We start from the raw sequence: 14,882 nt of genomic DNA, 5'->3' as shown, positions 1-14,882 counted from the left end.
CTCTGACTCTTGCATCGGTAACAGTTCTGTGACAAAGGCTACAAGGTCTCCTTGAAAATATAAACCATCATTATTAAAGACAGGAATTTGGAAGAGATGAGGAATCCACAGGGGTTCCAACTCATTTTGTGGGGTTCCAGCTCTACTCACAGGTCCCAGCTCATCTTTGTATCTTCTCCCCCAAACCATCTCATCTCTCCAGAATGGCTGCAGGCATCAGATTCCAGTAGCAACTCAAGAAACTCAAGTTCATATCATCTGTTTCTCAGGCTTCAATCCTTATGATAATAATACCCTACAGGCAAAACGTGTATACATCTATTTGCTTCTATACATTTGAGCTTACATCTGCACTCACATGGAGCGTAGGACATTTCAAATGAATCAGATCATAGAATATGTGAAATTTTGTGTCCTCTCGTTCCACTAGGCGTTTTTCAAGGTCCATGCTCTTGGCCTCATGCGTCGACATTCATCCCCTTCCGTAATTAAGTAACATACAGTCTTATGGCTATATCACCTTTTGTTCATGGTTAGAATTTGAACTGTTTCTATGTTTTAGCACTAGCTTGAGGTTAAATATGCACATTGTGAATGAACTACACAAGGCTGATTGTATACTTTAAGACAGGTGATTTCGTGTTGCATAAACTTCACCTTGATAAAAAAATGTGGATATAACATTATATAGTTGGGTTCCCTTTGAGGAGAAAAAAAACGCCTCATGTATGTATGATTGTTCAAATAAAACTGAAACAGCATCGCTGAAGTTCATAAGTGGCAAACTGGAGAAAAGAACATCTGTCTGGTCATTAAACCGGACATTCTGTGTGATAAGATCAGAGCTTTCATATTTGACTAGAATCTGCTTCGTATATTATTCTTTGCTCTGCTATTTTGCTACGAGTCTGCCATTGATTGACTTCTTGACATGCTCATAAAATCAATTTACATCCAAGCTCTGAGAATAATTCTCTTAATAGGCCGCTGCTTTCACCATTTAGCCAACCGAGACACATTTCTTTCCACACTCCTCCATACTTATTTAGGAAGGCATTTGGTAACACTTATCAGCCTGCACATGCCAGCAATTAGATGTCCATAGAATTTCTATGCTCAATCTTTTGTATACCAGTACCATTTTCTGAACTCATCAATTTCTTCTGGCTCTCTTGTTTTTGTTTTTGTTTTACCATGTAGTGACTTTAGACACATCACGTATAAAGCCCACTACAACTTAACATCTCTCTCTCTCTCTCCTAAAGTAGAATACCCCCATCAGGGTTCCTTTTCCAATATTTGTTTAGCTTTCCTCTTAAGTGTGGCTTTTCTTTCAGCCAGTAACTCGGCTTTCTTTGTCAGTGTTTTATTTCTTTCTTAGCTCAAAGATCTTCAGGGACTATCCTTATCCTATAGGGATCCCTCCCTCCATAGGCAGCCACGTCCCCCTGCACTGGATCCAAGCTACACTGGTTCATATTGAGTTGCTAGGATACATACAAATCATTTCCATCTTGGCTGTCCCTTCCATTGTCCATATTCTTTTTCAAAACACCCATGTGGTTCCATCCATTTCACCATCCAGGTCTCAAATTATTTGGTACCTCCTCGGAGCAGGCATTGTTCCCTACAGCATCTTCCTCAATTGTGTTTACTATGTAAATCAGTATCCCACTAGATGTCATTGTCCTTGACAAAGGGAACTACTTTCCCTGACTACATTGCACCTGTTTTTCACTATCTATGGAGTAAATCTTGAACAATTAGAAAACCCACACTATTTATACTCTTACTGAATGGCTAATCACGCAAATAAACACTAAATTGCAAATGTGAACCATGGTAGCATTGTAATACAAGAGCCTATAAAAGAATGGGTATTTCTTTTGGGTCATTAGATATATTTGGGGTATTTGTGGTAGAATATAATCAATCTGTCAGCTTCTAACTTTCAATTTTGAAGTGTCATTGACAATTCTGTGGCTATACTATGGGCATGAAACGGACCGTCTTATCATAAAGGACTTAAAAATTAGAGATCTGGTCTGGTGACACAATCACGTCATGCTGGGTTTCTCAGTGATAAGATGATTTAGAAGTAGTAGGAAAAACAAAAAGACAAGCGTAGAGGCAAAAGCAGATCTCATTCGTGGGGAAAGAACAGGAAGGTTGATGAAGAAGGAGGATAAGCCTAGGAAGGGACCGTGTCATGGGTGAGCGTTGCTAAGCCTGAAGCTAGATGATGGAAGACTTTCTATTAAGCTTATTCATCTGAAGGTGACATCAGCAGTTGTTTCAGAATTACTCATGTATTTATTTGAAAGGAGCAAGACTGGGTGTGAACATGGAGACTATAACAGTATGTGACCCTCTGACACGCACAGCTACAAAAGATCATCTCTTCAGAACCTTGGACTTGACTTTAAGTTTTACAATGTGCAACCTGAACAATCCATACTATCTTTCAGGTTTTTTTTTTTGGTTTTTCCAGACAGGGTTTCTCTGTATTGTTTTGGAGCCTGTCCTGGAACTCACTCTGTAGACCAGACTGGCCTTGAACTCACAGAGATCCGCCTGCCTCTGCCTCCCGAGTGCTGGGATTAAAGGCGTGTGCCACCAACGCTCCACCTATCTTTCAGGTTTAAGACTTAAATAATACAACATGGAAAACAAACAAAAAAAAACCCAACCATTCCATTACTATGACCTGGCCAGAGCCTTTTGCCCTAGATGGAAAACTCCCATGTTAGTGAAGAGAAGTTCTTCTAGTTTTAGTCCTGGCCTAGTGACATCTCCAAGGTCTAGGGCTACCCTAGCAGACCCAGAAGTTTATAGCTTGAAATTCTAAGGGCTAGAGGTCTGGTGTTCCAGGCCTTAGAATCCAGACACATCTGACTCTCGATGGCCAGCCTGAAGGCATATTGCTTTAACCATTTTCAGCCTTCGTCACTGGGTAGCCATGACAATCCTTAGCTTTAGGTGGCAATGAGAGTCAGCATCAGCAAGTGCCTGGTAGAGTTAAAGTGCCTTGGGGGGGGAGCGTAGCAGCTCAGGTTGGGGACCCTCAGTTTTAACAATGGCTTGTGTTATATCTTGGACTCACAACACCAACACCCTTAACAACCGACCACTTCCTCCTCACCCTTTTTGCAACCCGGACCCACAGTTTCCCATCTGCTTCTGGGTTCTGCTGCTTCTGCTCCCCATTATTTCTGCCGCCAGCCCCTCTCTGGAAGTCTCTTGTGGCCGTTACTGCTGCTACTACCAAGGGAGTCATCTCCTCTTCAGGTCACCAGCTCAGCCCACTCTACCAATGACAAAGATCAAAAGTGGGCAAGAAAGGACCGCTAAAGAGAAATCTTTTCTTGGGTCTAATTTTCATCACCAAGGGGTAGCACAAGAAGCCCCCCCCCAGTGACTGGGAAAGTAATCTGAAGACTCTGCTTATACAACCACCTAGAGAAATGTGGCAAGGGCCTATGAATCGGTCATGCACATAAAAGATTGTGTTTGTGCCCATCACGGGCCTTCTGATGACCTCCAAGGGATTTGTTTCCACTCTGGCCAGGGTGAAAATGGCTGCTGGAGTTTACTGAGGCTTTCAGTGTCAAGCATTCTTTAACATGCTGCCATTAAGAGTCTTGGCTATACTGAAGTTGCGTCTTGGAGCTATAGTGTGTTTCAGAAACAAACATCAGCAGTTGTAGTGTTAGCTTCTTCAGAGGATTGGGGAAGGGATTAAAGTCGCTGGATCCAATACAGCAGTCTGCTTGGCTGCCAGTCCTCTGCTTAAAGCAAGTAAAAGGGCCTCACAATTGAAAATTAGGGATTCTAATCTCCCTGGAGCCAACATCTAGGCTTACTGAAAATGAAAATGAGCAGTAAATGTGGTACTTATAATAAAGACCTACCAACAATAACAGTGGATAGTCAATAATTCACTAACTATATCTAATAATGACCTAGTCAGCCAAATATTCATGGAGAGAGTTAAGGAATTTTATATGCCTTAAATCTTTGACTAGTTCTAAACAGGGATTACGTAAGAGGGGCAAACTATTTGTTCAGAAATAAGAAAAGAAATAGGAAGAGGAAGAAAGAGTGGAGGGGTGGAGAGGAAGAGGGGCAGAAGGGGGCAGGAAGGAGGAGGGGAGGGGAGAGAAGGAGGAACAGGAGAAAGGGGAGGTGAGAGAAAGAGAGAGAGAGAGAGAGGGAGAGAGAGAGAGAGAGAGTCAACTCCATCAACATCTGGTGATATGCCTTATTACACTGAGTTTATGTCCTAACCTTGAGGGGTTCTCCTTGGAAAGTCTACTTTCTAACTACCTAACCCTCCTATCTATCGGTTTCCTAGTTACTATGTTTCTTATAGGAACCGCTTGAAGTATTTTATTATCGCACAAGAGCAAATAGACATATTTGCTGGTCAAAATTTCAAGCGAACGTGAACCTTTCAAGATGTCTGAGCTTGCTTCTGCTGTAGACTTGTTGGTTCAGACCAGACACAGTGAATGCAAAACAAGATACCCATGCCGGGCCTCGACTCCTTAAGAATGTTGACCATACTATGGCAAATTACTGTCATCTACTGTTTCTACTCTGTTTAAAAGATGTATAATTATTATGTGCCTCTACATTTATGTACACCAAGTGTTGCTAAGGTGCCTTCAGAAGCCAAGAAAAGGGTCATTGGATCCCCTGAATCTTTCATTGCAAGCGTATGTGAGCCACCCGATGTGGTCCCAAACCTGAGTCCGATGCAAGAGTACTAACCGGTCTTAACCACTAAGCTACCAGTCCAGCCCACCCGTGTTTTGTCTGACCGTGAGTTCTGGACACCCCATCCAAATTTTAAAAACTTCAGAAATTGGAACTTGGTTACCTCCTACTTTAAATGTCCCTTCTATCAACTCTAGATGACATTTGTCATAGAAGGCAGCTCCCTAGAAACTTACCTTTTTCTCAGACTGAGCAACCAAAGAGAACGACCAGCCAGAGCAAATGTCCCAGGACCAGTCAGCATGGGGCTATCTGTGCACTGGGTCTGTGCATTGAGTACAGAGACAAAGGCGATCGGTCAGTCTCCTCTGAAGTCCCATATGCTGCAAACGGCCTTGTGCTAAAAGACCTTGACTTCCCTCCACTTGGCCAAGCAGCGTGGTGCTGCACACCCAGTTTCTATGTCTGGTTCTCTGTCCTCCCGTGGATTTTGTGACTTCTTGGTGTCTTTGCCAATGGATCTCTTTACACGGTGGGACCAAAGAAGAACCCAGGAACCATGCTCTGTGCTGGGCTGGCACTTCCTGGCATGAGTATTTGTCACTCCTGGCAGATCTCAGGGAGGAAAATGAAGCTCGTCTTGCCAACACCCCAGTGGCCAATGGCTATTGTGCCAAGAGTATCCCCCAGGGGAAGAACACTGGGGTGAGAACATCATTGCAATTTAGATCGCCATTCCACTTAATAATGGGGAAACAGCATGACTTTGTGAGGAATTAAGGTTTCTAGATTATGAAAGCACTGTACAAAGTGTCAGCTGGTCTATGTTTATTGGAACGCATCAACACATTAGGCAAATTGAATCTTGTTGATTTACCCATGACAGCTAAACTGACAAATCTCAATTGAGCCTGTTATAAATCTGGCTCTGACCTGCTCAGATGTCAATTTTGAGTCAAGGCTGAACAGGACCACATATAAAAGTGGTGTGTGTGTGTGTGTGTGTGTGTGTGTGTGTGTGTGTGTGTGTGTGTGTGTTCTTGCCCTTGATGAGAAACAAAGACACGAAAAAAAACCTGTTTATCCTATGGACACCAAACAGCATACTGAGTCCCTTTTAAGTGTTAAAGTTTGGAGCCTTAAGTCTGTTATCTGTGTGTAAGGAAAACACTGCAATGCCGGAGAAATGGAGAGGAAAGTGAGATAGAGAGAGAACCATCAACAGGAATGATAAACCAGGTTTTAATGACAAAGTCACTTTGCCAACTGTAACTCGGGTGGTAGGTAAGATGATCTGACTTCATTAGTTGATACCCAGCCTCCCAAAGCCATCATCAACCTGGAAGAAAGCCATATGTGTTGGTCATACAAATGGACATTGATTTTTCAATAAACTGGAACCCAAATCCAACATCACTCCATGATATCTTTTCTCAGGAGAGAGGATTTCTCGCTCATGCCTGGCACTGCATCTCAGCTCTTATATTACAAGAATTACATGGGTGAAGCAAAGTAGAAAACATCAGCTCACTTAACTCATGTGATAAATGAGACAATTAAGGCAATTAGATGCACGGTTGCTGAGTTATATCTGTTTTGCTTTGTAAAATATCATTTTAAGCAGGATCGTCTGTCTTACCATACTTGACAACATTAGAATTTTGTGGAGCAGAAAAATTATGGTTCGTTGCTACGAAAACAGTGCCCACTCTCCTAACAGGATAAAGCAGCCACCGTCTCTAAGTTGGATGTCGTGATTCCTTAACCCTTTCTCTGGAAGAAGACGCAACACATTTCACATTCGCCTCTGTTGTTTCTACAAATACACAGCTGGCCACCCGGTGACTGGGATATGAGTAAACAGAATTGCATTTTTTTCTCCAACACATCATTTGCCAGGTGCATCTATTCAAAGGAAAAGAAGGTGATTTGGTAGCAGTTTAGGCTTTCTGTGAAGAGCCACAGGAGTGACTGGAGTGAAGGAATGAGTTACACTCTTGTCTGTGGGGAGAATGCCAAGGCTGTAGGGAGCACAGAGTTGCCTATCAACAATCACATTTCCTGCGTTCCAGAATTCTGGAAGGGTGTGTGTGTGTGTGTGTGTGTGTGTGTGTGTGTGTGTGTGTGTGTGTGTGTGTGTCTGCAGAGGCATTAAGGAGTCTCTGGCAAAGGAGCCATTTTGTTGGAAGAGTCAGTGCCCTCGGAGTCTCCAGTGAACGGCAGTCAACATAAAGTGTATGGCAGGTCAAAACACCAAACAACCAGGAGGTGAAGCAAACCACTAGTCACAAAGTCACTTTGTAACACTGAGCAGGTAGAGCCAACTCTCTCCACAAAAGAGACATCTAGAAGTTGTACACAAACCAATTTGTGTTCCTTTGCACCCACACGTCTTGTTTCTTTTGTTTTTAAAGTCACAAGCTCATACCTAAAAGTGAGGAAGTTTTGAAATGTAAGTAAGAATTCTTCTGGCCAACACACATACCCCAGAGTTTGGTGAAGAGCAACTGTCTAAGGTACACATTCACAGATTTCCACAGCCCTGCTTGCTCCTTTTCTGTTATCTTTTGGGAGCACAGAAGAATCCTTGATGGTTTGGGGGAAACTAAGTCAATGCTGTCATGGAATGGTGCTAAGACTGAAATCTGTTGACATGGGCTTCTTAGGGGTATGACTGAGAAATGTAAACTGAACAAATGAGAAGAACCTAAGAGTTGCAGCCAAGAAAGCATTCTTGTCTGGGAAGTGGCACCGGAGAGATGGATCTGTTGTTAAGAGCTCTTGATGCTCAATCCTGAGTGCAAACGTTTGGATCCCAGAAACCAGCACCCAGATCAGATGGCTGGTTCACAAACTCCCGTACTCAAGCTGCAAAGGGTCTGAGACCCTCTTCTGGCTTCTGTGGGTGCATGTTATACAACTACATACACCCAGACACAACCACACGCTGACAGACACAAATAAAAGAAGATGTAAAAGCTATTAGAAACAGAATAGAATTCAAATTGTGTGTGCGTATTTTAAGTTGACAATGGACTTTGGGTTGTTTGTGAATAGTCTTTCTGAATTCTTCAAACCCTCGTAACGAACATTTCAAATCAGATGAGAATAAAATGTACAGCACAATATTGACATTGGCTGGGCATTGATTACCAATATCTCAAAACAGAGAACATTCACTATGCAGAGCAAAAGGATACAACTTGGTGAAGCCGATAAGGTTCCTTTTTTCTTTCCCATCAAATCTATGTCCTCAACACTGACTATGAGGAAGGTAAGATTCTCAAGGCAATTACTCAACGAGTTCAGCAAAGACTACTATCTTCTCAAACCCATATTCTTGGTCCATTTATGCCTCAAAAAAAAAACTTCCCTCTAAAAAGGGTAGCATAGTTTCTAAGGGGAACTATGAAACAAATGAGTGATCTCCTTAATGGCTTATACTGTCATTATTCCCGTGACTGAATTTTAAAGATATTCATGGATGCTTCCTTTTTCAGACGAATTTTAAAAGAAAGAGCTTTCATTAAAATATTTGGGGAATTACATGTAATTTACACATTTATTTGAATCTAATTAACATTGTTATGCTATTGAATTTCCTTAACCAAAACATATTCAAGCTTAATTATAGGCACTTCAGTGGAATTACATAATTTTCCCTATAAAATTCTCACAAGCCTGTTATACTGATTCATGGATTTTAAAATAATTTTATTGCTAATGCGCTGGATTTTTGTCTCCAAGATGTCTAATTAGCTCTATTGAGTTTTGTGCAATGGCCGTGTATTGATACTGGTTTCTTCTCATGCTACTTCACTTTGAGCAAACAATATTTCCAATTCATTTTCCTCTCTTGTTTTGTTGGATTCTTATTCTAGTTGCTATGGCATAGTCAAGCATTTTTATGCATGAGTTAAAAACTAAATAATTTTTATTTAAAAGTTTTTGTCAAGAATTTGGTGGAAATGCTTCTCATGTTTCTCTGTTAAATGGACTGTCTACTAAGTTTTATACAATTTCCATTCATTAAAGGACTTATTCATTTCTAGTTTGAAGTTAATAATGGTTTTAATGAATAAGAAATGCCTTTTGCAGCAATGCATAACATTCTATTACTCTCACTTTTTAGAAATTATGTTAATGCACTGCCCAGTGCTGTATCGTATCCTTCTAGAATAAATGTCATTTGATAATTTGTAATATTCTCTGAAAAATTACTGATCTCAAGTTGTGACTAGTATTTTGTGCTTGTGTTTATAAACAATATTTATTTCTTTCATCCCTGTTTTTTTATTTTTCTGGTTTCGTAACAAAATTGTAGAACTTAATTGAATGAGTTGTGAAGGGTCTTAATATTTTCAATGACTTGGGAAGTTTATTTAACATAAATTATCTGTTCCTTAAGAGTCAAATAGAACTCACTCAAGTTCTTTATTTTCCTTTTCTTTTTTTAGTTAGGGTAGATTATTAGTATGGTTATTGTTGTATTCAATTTTACCTCTTCTGGAGTCATTTAAGTAATTTGAATTTCTCAAAAACATCCTGTGTTTTCTTTGGTTTTATGATGACTTATATTGTTGTTTTCTTGTTATTATTGTTTACAGTATTCTGAGAGTTATGAATTCTATATACCCAGTTATCTCTTCATTTCTCATTTTAGAAATATATTTCCCGAGGAAAATAAATTACTAACTTCCTATTTTATTAATTAACGTTGTTTCATATTCTAACTAATGAGGACCCATCTGTCTTCTCTTGCCCATGAATTAATGTAGGTTATTTGTACTTCAGTGAAAGTTTTAAGAGCCACACTAGAGCTATCTGGGATTAAGTTTGATTTTGTCAAGTTTTGCAAACTTTTAAGCAATCATGGTGATTATATAGGAGGGATATATGGGAAAGCGTGGGTATATAGAGGTTTAGTGACTTTTCAGCCTAGTTATAGCTATATCCTTGAATTTCATTCTCTTTCTTTTTTATCTCTAAGCAATTAGCATAGTGACATAATCAAACCATTTTAGTAGTTTCATCCATTTGCTTATTGTCTGCATATTATATAAAATTATTCTTAGTAATTTCTAACCTAGGCATGTGCTTCACAGTTAATCAGAAAATTACAGAAAGAAAGAAATAACTACAGGCAAAGAATTTCAACATATGACAACAAACTGAGTGTAAGTGATAACCCCCTCTTCAGTTTTAAAAATCTACCATCTAGCCACATGATCCTTCCTCTTTGTCTTTCAGAATGCTCACTATTGTAAAGCAAATGGGTTTTTTTCTGATTATAAAACAAAGCAAAAGCTTAGGAAAACAATCTAAAGGGGAAATAAATAAAAGCTATTTATTATTTGTCCAATCATAGATAAGAACAATAAATATTTTACAATATCTAAAGAGATATTATATGTCTATCTATATAGGTATGTGCGTATTCATGTGTGCACATGCATTCGTGTGTGTGTGTGTGTGTGTGCGTGCGTGTGTGTTGGGTGAGACTCAAAAGATGGCTCAGCAGGTAAGAGCAGTCATGTGAGTCACAGCCACAGCCACATCAAGTGGATCTGAAGACTCTCTAATCTGTACCTGTTCTCTCTCTCTCTCTCTCTCTCTCTCTCTCTCTCTCTCTCTCTCTCTCTCTCTCTCTCTCTCTCTCTCTCTCTCCCTCGCTCCCCCCTCTCTCTTGCACACACACACAAATAAATACAAATATTTTTAAAACAAGAGGTAGTATTCCTTGATGAAACTGAATTAGCGGAAGGAGACGCTGAAAGAACGGAAGAACTGAGGACTGGTGGGCATGCTGTAGGATGCTGTCTTCAGGGAGTGACGTGACTATTGCATTCATGAACTCACGGAAGCTGTGGTCACCTGCACAAGACCTATGCAAGCTCTAGCCAGTCACAGTTCCAGGATGGACCAGGGAGCGGCTCATGAGCTGACGAGTTATTGGCAGTTAATGGGTACTGGGAAAGCAGTCATTTTTCTACGGTTGTGTGGCCAATTTTAGGTTACCAAGTGCGCTCGCAGATGGCACCACAACTGTGTGCTTATGGTCAGCACTAATTGGGCTTGGTGGGATATAAAGAAATCAAATAAGATAAATAAGATGTAATGGAGGGAGTCTAGGAGGGACTGGAAGAAAAGTATGGTGATATGACCAAGGTACTTTTTATACATGTAAGAACAAATAAAATACCATCAAAACAAAATAAAACAGTGATTATGCTCAACATAATCTAAAACAAACATCAGGATAAATTATTAAATTGCTTTGGATTGAGTCTAATACATGATAATAGAAACGACAGAATATATCTACCTTTTAAAAAATCCCATGCTCTCTTAGAAAAGCTCTTCCTAAGTCGCCATCTTCACTGGGACAGGAAATAACACTCCATTGTCAGTTCTGCTTTGGCGTTAGATGATGCAGACTGTGTCATATTTTTATTTCCAGCAAGCTTTCACTACATTTGCATCCTGTTTGCTTAGGACCAGCATCCTTTGGCTTTGCAGATAGTACAGACAACATGTCATCACCCTCAGCCCATGCTTTGTCCCAGCTTCACCCCTGTTGTCTCCTAGTGGACAGACTTGGGTGCGCCAAGGAAAAGTGTGACTGCATGATGGTCGGCTGGATGAGTTAATGACCATTTTAACTAGGCTTTTGAGCAATGGAACCCAGCAAAAACTGGAGAGGACAGCGATGATAAAGACAACAACGATGGTATTAGAAGTACAGGGCGGTGTCTGGACAGTTAAATTGTTATACAAACTATCGAAACCAAGATGTGAAATTATACGTATGTATGTTTGTATTTATACATATATATTTAATTGTATATATATATTTATATACATATTACAATTGGAATTTTATTTCCACCTGAACTTCTCATTTACTATTCTGCTGAAAGTTACAGAATGCTTTAGCCCTTGAAAATTCAGATGATGGTCCATGTGTATTTGTGTTCTGGAGCTTCGTTTCAGGAGGAGAATAGACTTCTCTGTGGTGAGACTGGTCCTGGAAATATGGATATTCAGTTAGCATATGTATTGCTTCTTTGGGGAGGCCAGCAGAGCGTGGTTGAGGACTCCCCGGAATTCCCTGCACGGTGTACATGCAGCTGAGGCGGTGGAAAGTCTCCTTTCCCCAGCAACGACTATTGCTTACACAACCAGAGGGAAGGGCCTATGACTTTCTCAACTCTCTGAGCTTTGCGTGTGTGAGTCTTCCTAGCTTCCTGAGCCTCGTCATCTTATTTACTTCTCTACTGATGTGAAGAGATAGCATGATTAAGGCAACCTGGAAAAGAAAGTGGTTAAACCAGGGCCTTGCTTATAGTTAGTTCCAGAAGGTGGGTCCATGATCACCATGATTGGAAGCACAGCAGCAGGCAGGCAGCTAGATGCTAGAGAAGTAGCTGGGAGGGAGGGATGGAGGAATGGAGGAAGAGATGGAGGGAGGAAGGGGGGAGGGAGAAGAACTGTGGAATTGTGTAGGATTTTGAAACCTCTTAGCCCACCTCCAATGACATACCACCTCCAACAAGGCCAAAACCAAACAATTCTACCAACTGTGGACCAAGCATTCTAATACATTATCCTATGGGAGACATTCTCATTAAAACCCCATGCTTTCTAACTTTCCTTCTCCCTCTAGGATGGCTTATTTCAATCCACAGGGAATAACTGAACAGCACCGAAGCTGGAACAACTACTAAGTAGCCTCTGCTTCTGGAGAAAGACAGCATTAAAATATAGCTTCATAACTAAAATTTGCATGCATCCACGATCAACGTACAATCTGTGTGCAGGCTTTCCAAAGCTATAGTAAAATTGGGGCAGGGGTGCAGAGCAGGGTGGGCTAGAAACAATGAAATGCTAAGCCCTGCCTTCCAGTGGTTCCTCAGAACTCATGTCTTTGAATATTCCTGAAGGTACAAGCCTTATTGCAAACGACCCAGGCTGATCCAACCTCATGGCTCCAAAGCTAATTAGCCAGACAGTCTCTTGGCCCAAGTGAAAGTAAAATGCTGGTCAGTTCAGAAAGATGAATATTGTGGCAAAATCACTCAGTTAAAGTAGCTGTCATTACTTGTCAATACCCCTCTTGCCACGAGGTAATGGTGGAAAAATGGCTACAGTTTGATATATTTCTGGAAAAAAGACATCCATTCATTTGGATTGCTCATGATTCATTTGTTTTGGAAAAGGTCAGAATACCAAGACTGTTTAAAAATTCACTTCAGCCCAAACTCAATTTTTCACATTAAATTTAAGATCTTATATTTTCAAATATTTTAAGCTATTTAATTTTAATTTAATTCTAGCTCACTGTTATGCATAATGCATTTTACATGTTAATTCACTATTTGGAAACAAAGCCTTTTAGAAGACTATTAATGTTTTTATGGTCATGGTTACTATTTACATACTCTGTTTCATTTCTGAAAACATAGATTTGAATAACTGCTTGGAATCACTAATAGAAAAAGGCTAGATTCTGTTCCCTTCTTGTTACACTAGGGCATGCATGGCCATGCCAGAAATTATCTTCCAGAAACTGGGTTTGAACCACAAAATTTTGTTTAAATACAATTTTTAGCTTTTACTGTGGGAAAATGAGATATAGAGTTTATGATGACTTATTTCACAGCTGAGGAATGAACTACAAGTGCCAATGACTGGAAATAATTAGTCACCCTTTGAATAATGCTTTGATTTATGTTTGGGGGGTTTGTGTCCATAGTAAAGGTTATGCTGAAATTTCCCCTCAACATGTATAACTTTGCTTGTCAAACCCATTAATATTTTCTGGTTCTTTTGTTTAGATATTCAGTAACGGCTTTGTGCCAGGAAGTGACAGCAGTGAGAATAATATTTTTATTCAGTCGTTTCATAAATAATCCTGAGGTACCCATTATGTGTCAAGCATAGTTCTATAATACTGAGAAATATCAGTTAAAATTTATGACATTCTAGTCTTCAAAGTATTTACATTCCATCTAGTAGAACAAGGGAGAATTAAATAGAAGATAAACATAATAAATATTATACATTCTTTTAAAAAGAAAAAATGTGTTACTTGAAAAGGGGGGGCAAGGTAGGATTTCTGTGTAACATGGTAGACTAAGACCTACCTTACCTCCATACAACCTAGTGAAGGAGAAAAATCAGAAATTAAGAACAACCTTTATCCTCAGGAGAGAAACTGAGCAAGGGTTTCAGAAACTCACAAGGGCAGTTACAGGATCCAAAAACTGGATGGACAGATGCAAGACAGACAATCCACAGTCAAACTTCAGCTTCTTATGTGTAATGCCCTAGTCAGGGAGAAGCAAAAGACTCCCACAGAAGGTAGGCCAGATGGTCCTGGCACAAAGACATTGCTATCCTACCCACAGACCTCATAGCCCTCATAAGAAACTGCGGGGTTTGGTGAGGCAGTGATTTTTCCCAGTCGATGGTTAGAAGTGGAGCAGAATAATTCCTGTCACTCTACGATGCTGATGGCTTGGACAGGTGCTATCTTAGAGGGAACTTATTGTTTGAGAAAAAAATGATTCTGGGAGGCCAAGAAAGAGGAAAGGCCACAAGACAAAGAGCCTGAATTCACTCTGCCTTAAACCCGTGCTGAGAGATAGCCCTGAAAAGCAAGTATTGGGGGTGTTGCTGCTGATAAGCTTGGAAGTACAGTTGGCAGGAGGCTTCTCTTAGGCAGTAAAGTGCATAAAGACAGGTATGCATGTCCTACATCTCTGAGAGCAGATCTCACCAACGGAGGATAACCCTAAACTTGACTAACCTGAGTCCAACTCGGAGAGTGTATAAACCTCTGGAACTTTTCATTTGCTGCCCACTGGTGCAGAACCCGCAAACTCAGAAGTTCCAGCTGTAGAGTTGGTATCCACAGATGCATCCCTCTGGCAGGTCTACACCTAGTTCTTAAAATTACAGATACATGTGAGCTTAGACGAAATACAGTGATGTAGAAATACTACTAACTGGGTAACAAAAATGAAGTTGGTGGGGACACAGCGACAGTTTTTTTAGAACCCCATTTAGGAACATTTTTACTTCATTGTATTTTAAAACTGTTTTTATCCTTATACCCATTTATACATTCATCCAATTTCATTGATATATTTTTCTTATTA

General features: G+C 40.2%; 1 long non-coding RNA gene across 2 annotated transcripts in view; it reads right to left on the bottom strand.

Annotated features, from left to right (window-relative positions):
- Positions 1-14,882, bottom strand: part of LOC121133713 — a 163,968-nt gene that overhangs the window by 11,541 nt on the left and 137,545 nt on the right. The window contains exon 1 of one of the 2 annotated variants that reach the window (XR_005870683.1): positions 14,531-14,663. The exons of the other annotated variant lie outside the window; for it this stretch is intronic. This is a non-coding gene — a long non-coding RNA (uncharacterized LOC121133713). Of the gene's footprint in view, positions 1-14,530; positions 14,664-14,882 lie in introns of those variants that run through there. 2 annotated transcript variants of the gene reach the window in all.

The sequence above is a fragment of the Mesocricetus auratus genome, unplaced genomic scaffold (genome assembly GCF_017639785.1).
Source record: "Mesocricetus auratus isolate SY011 unplaced genomic scaffold, BCM_Maur_2.0 Super-Scaffold_100023, whole genome shotgun sequence".
NCBI lineage: Eukaryota > Metazoa > Chordata > Mammalia > Rodentia > Cricetidae > Mesocricetus > Mesocricetus auratus.
Note: the sequence above shows the minus strand (reverse complement) of the source record. Positions and strands in the feature narration are given on the sequence as shown.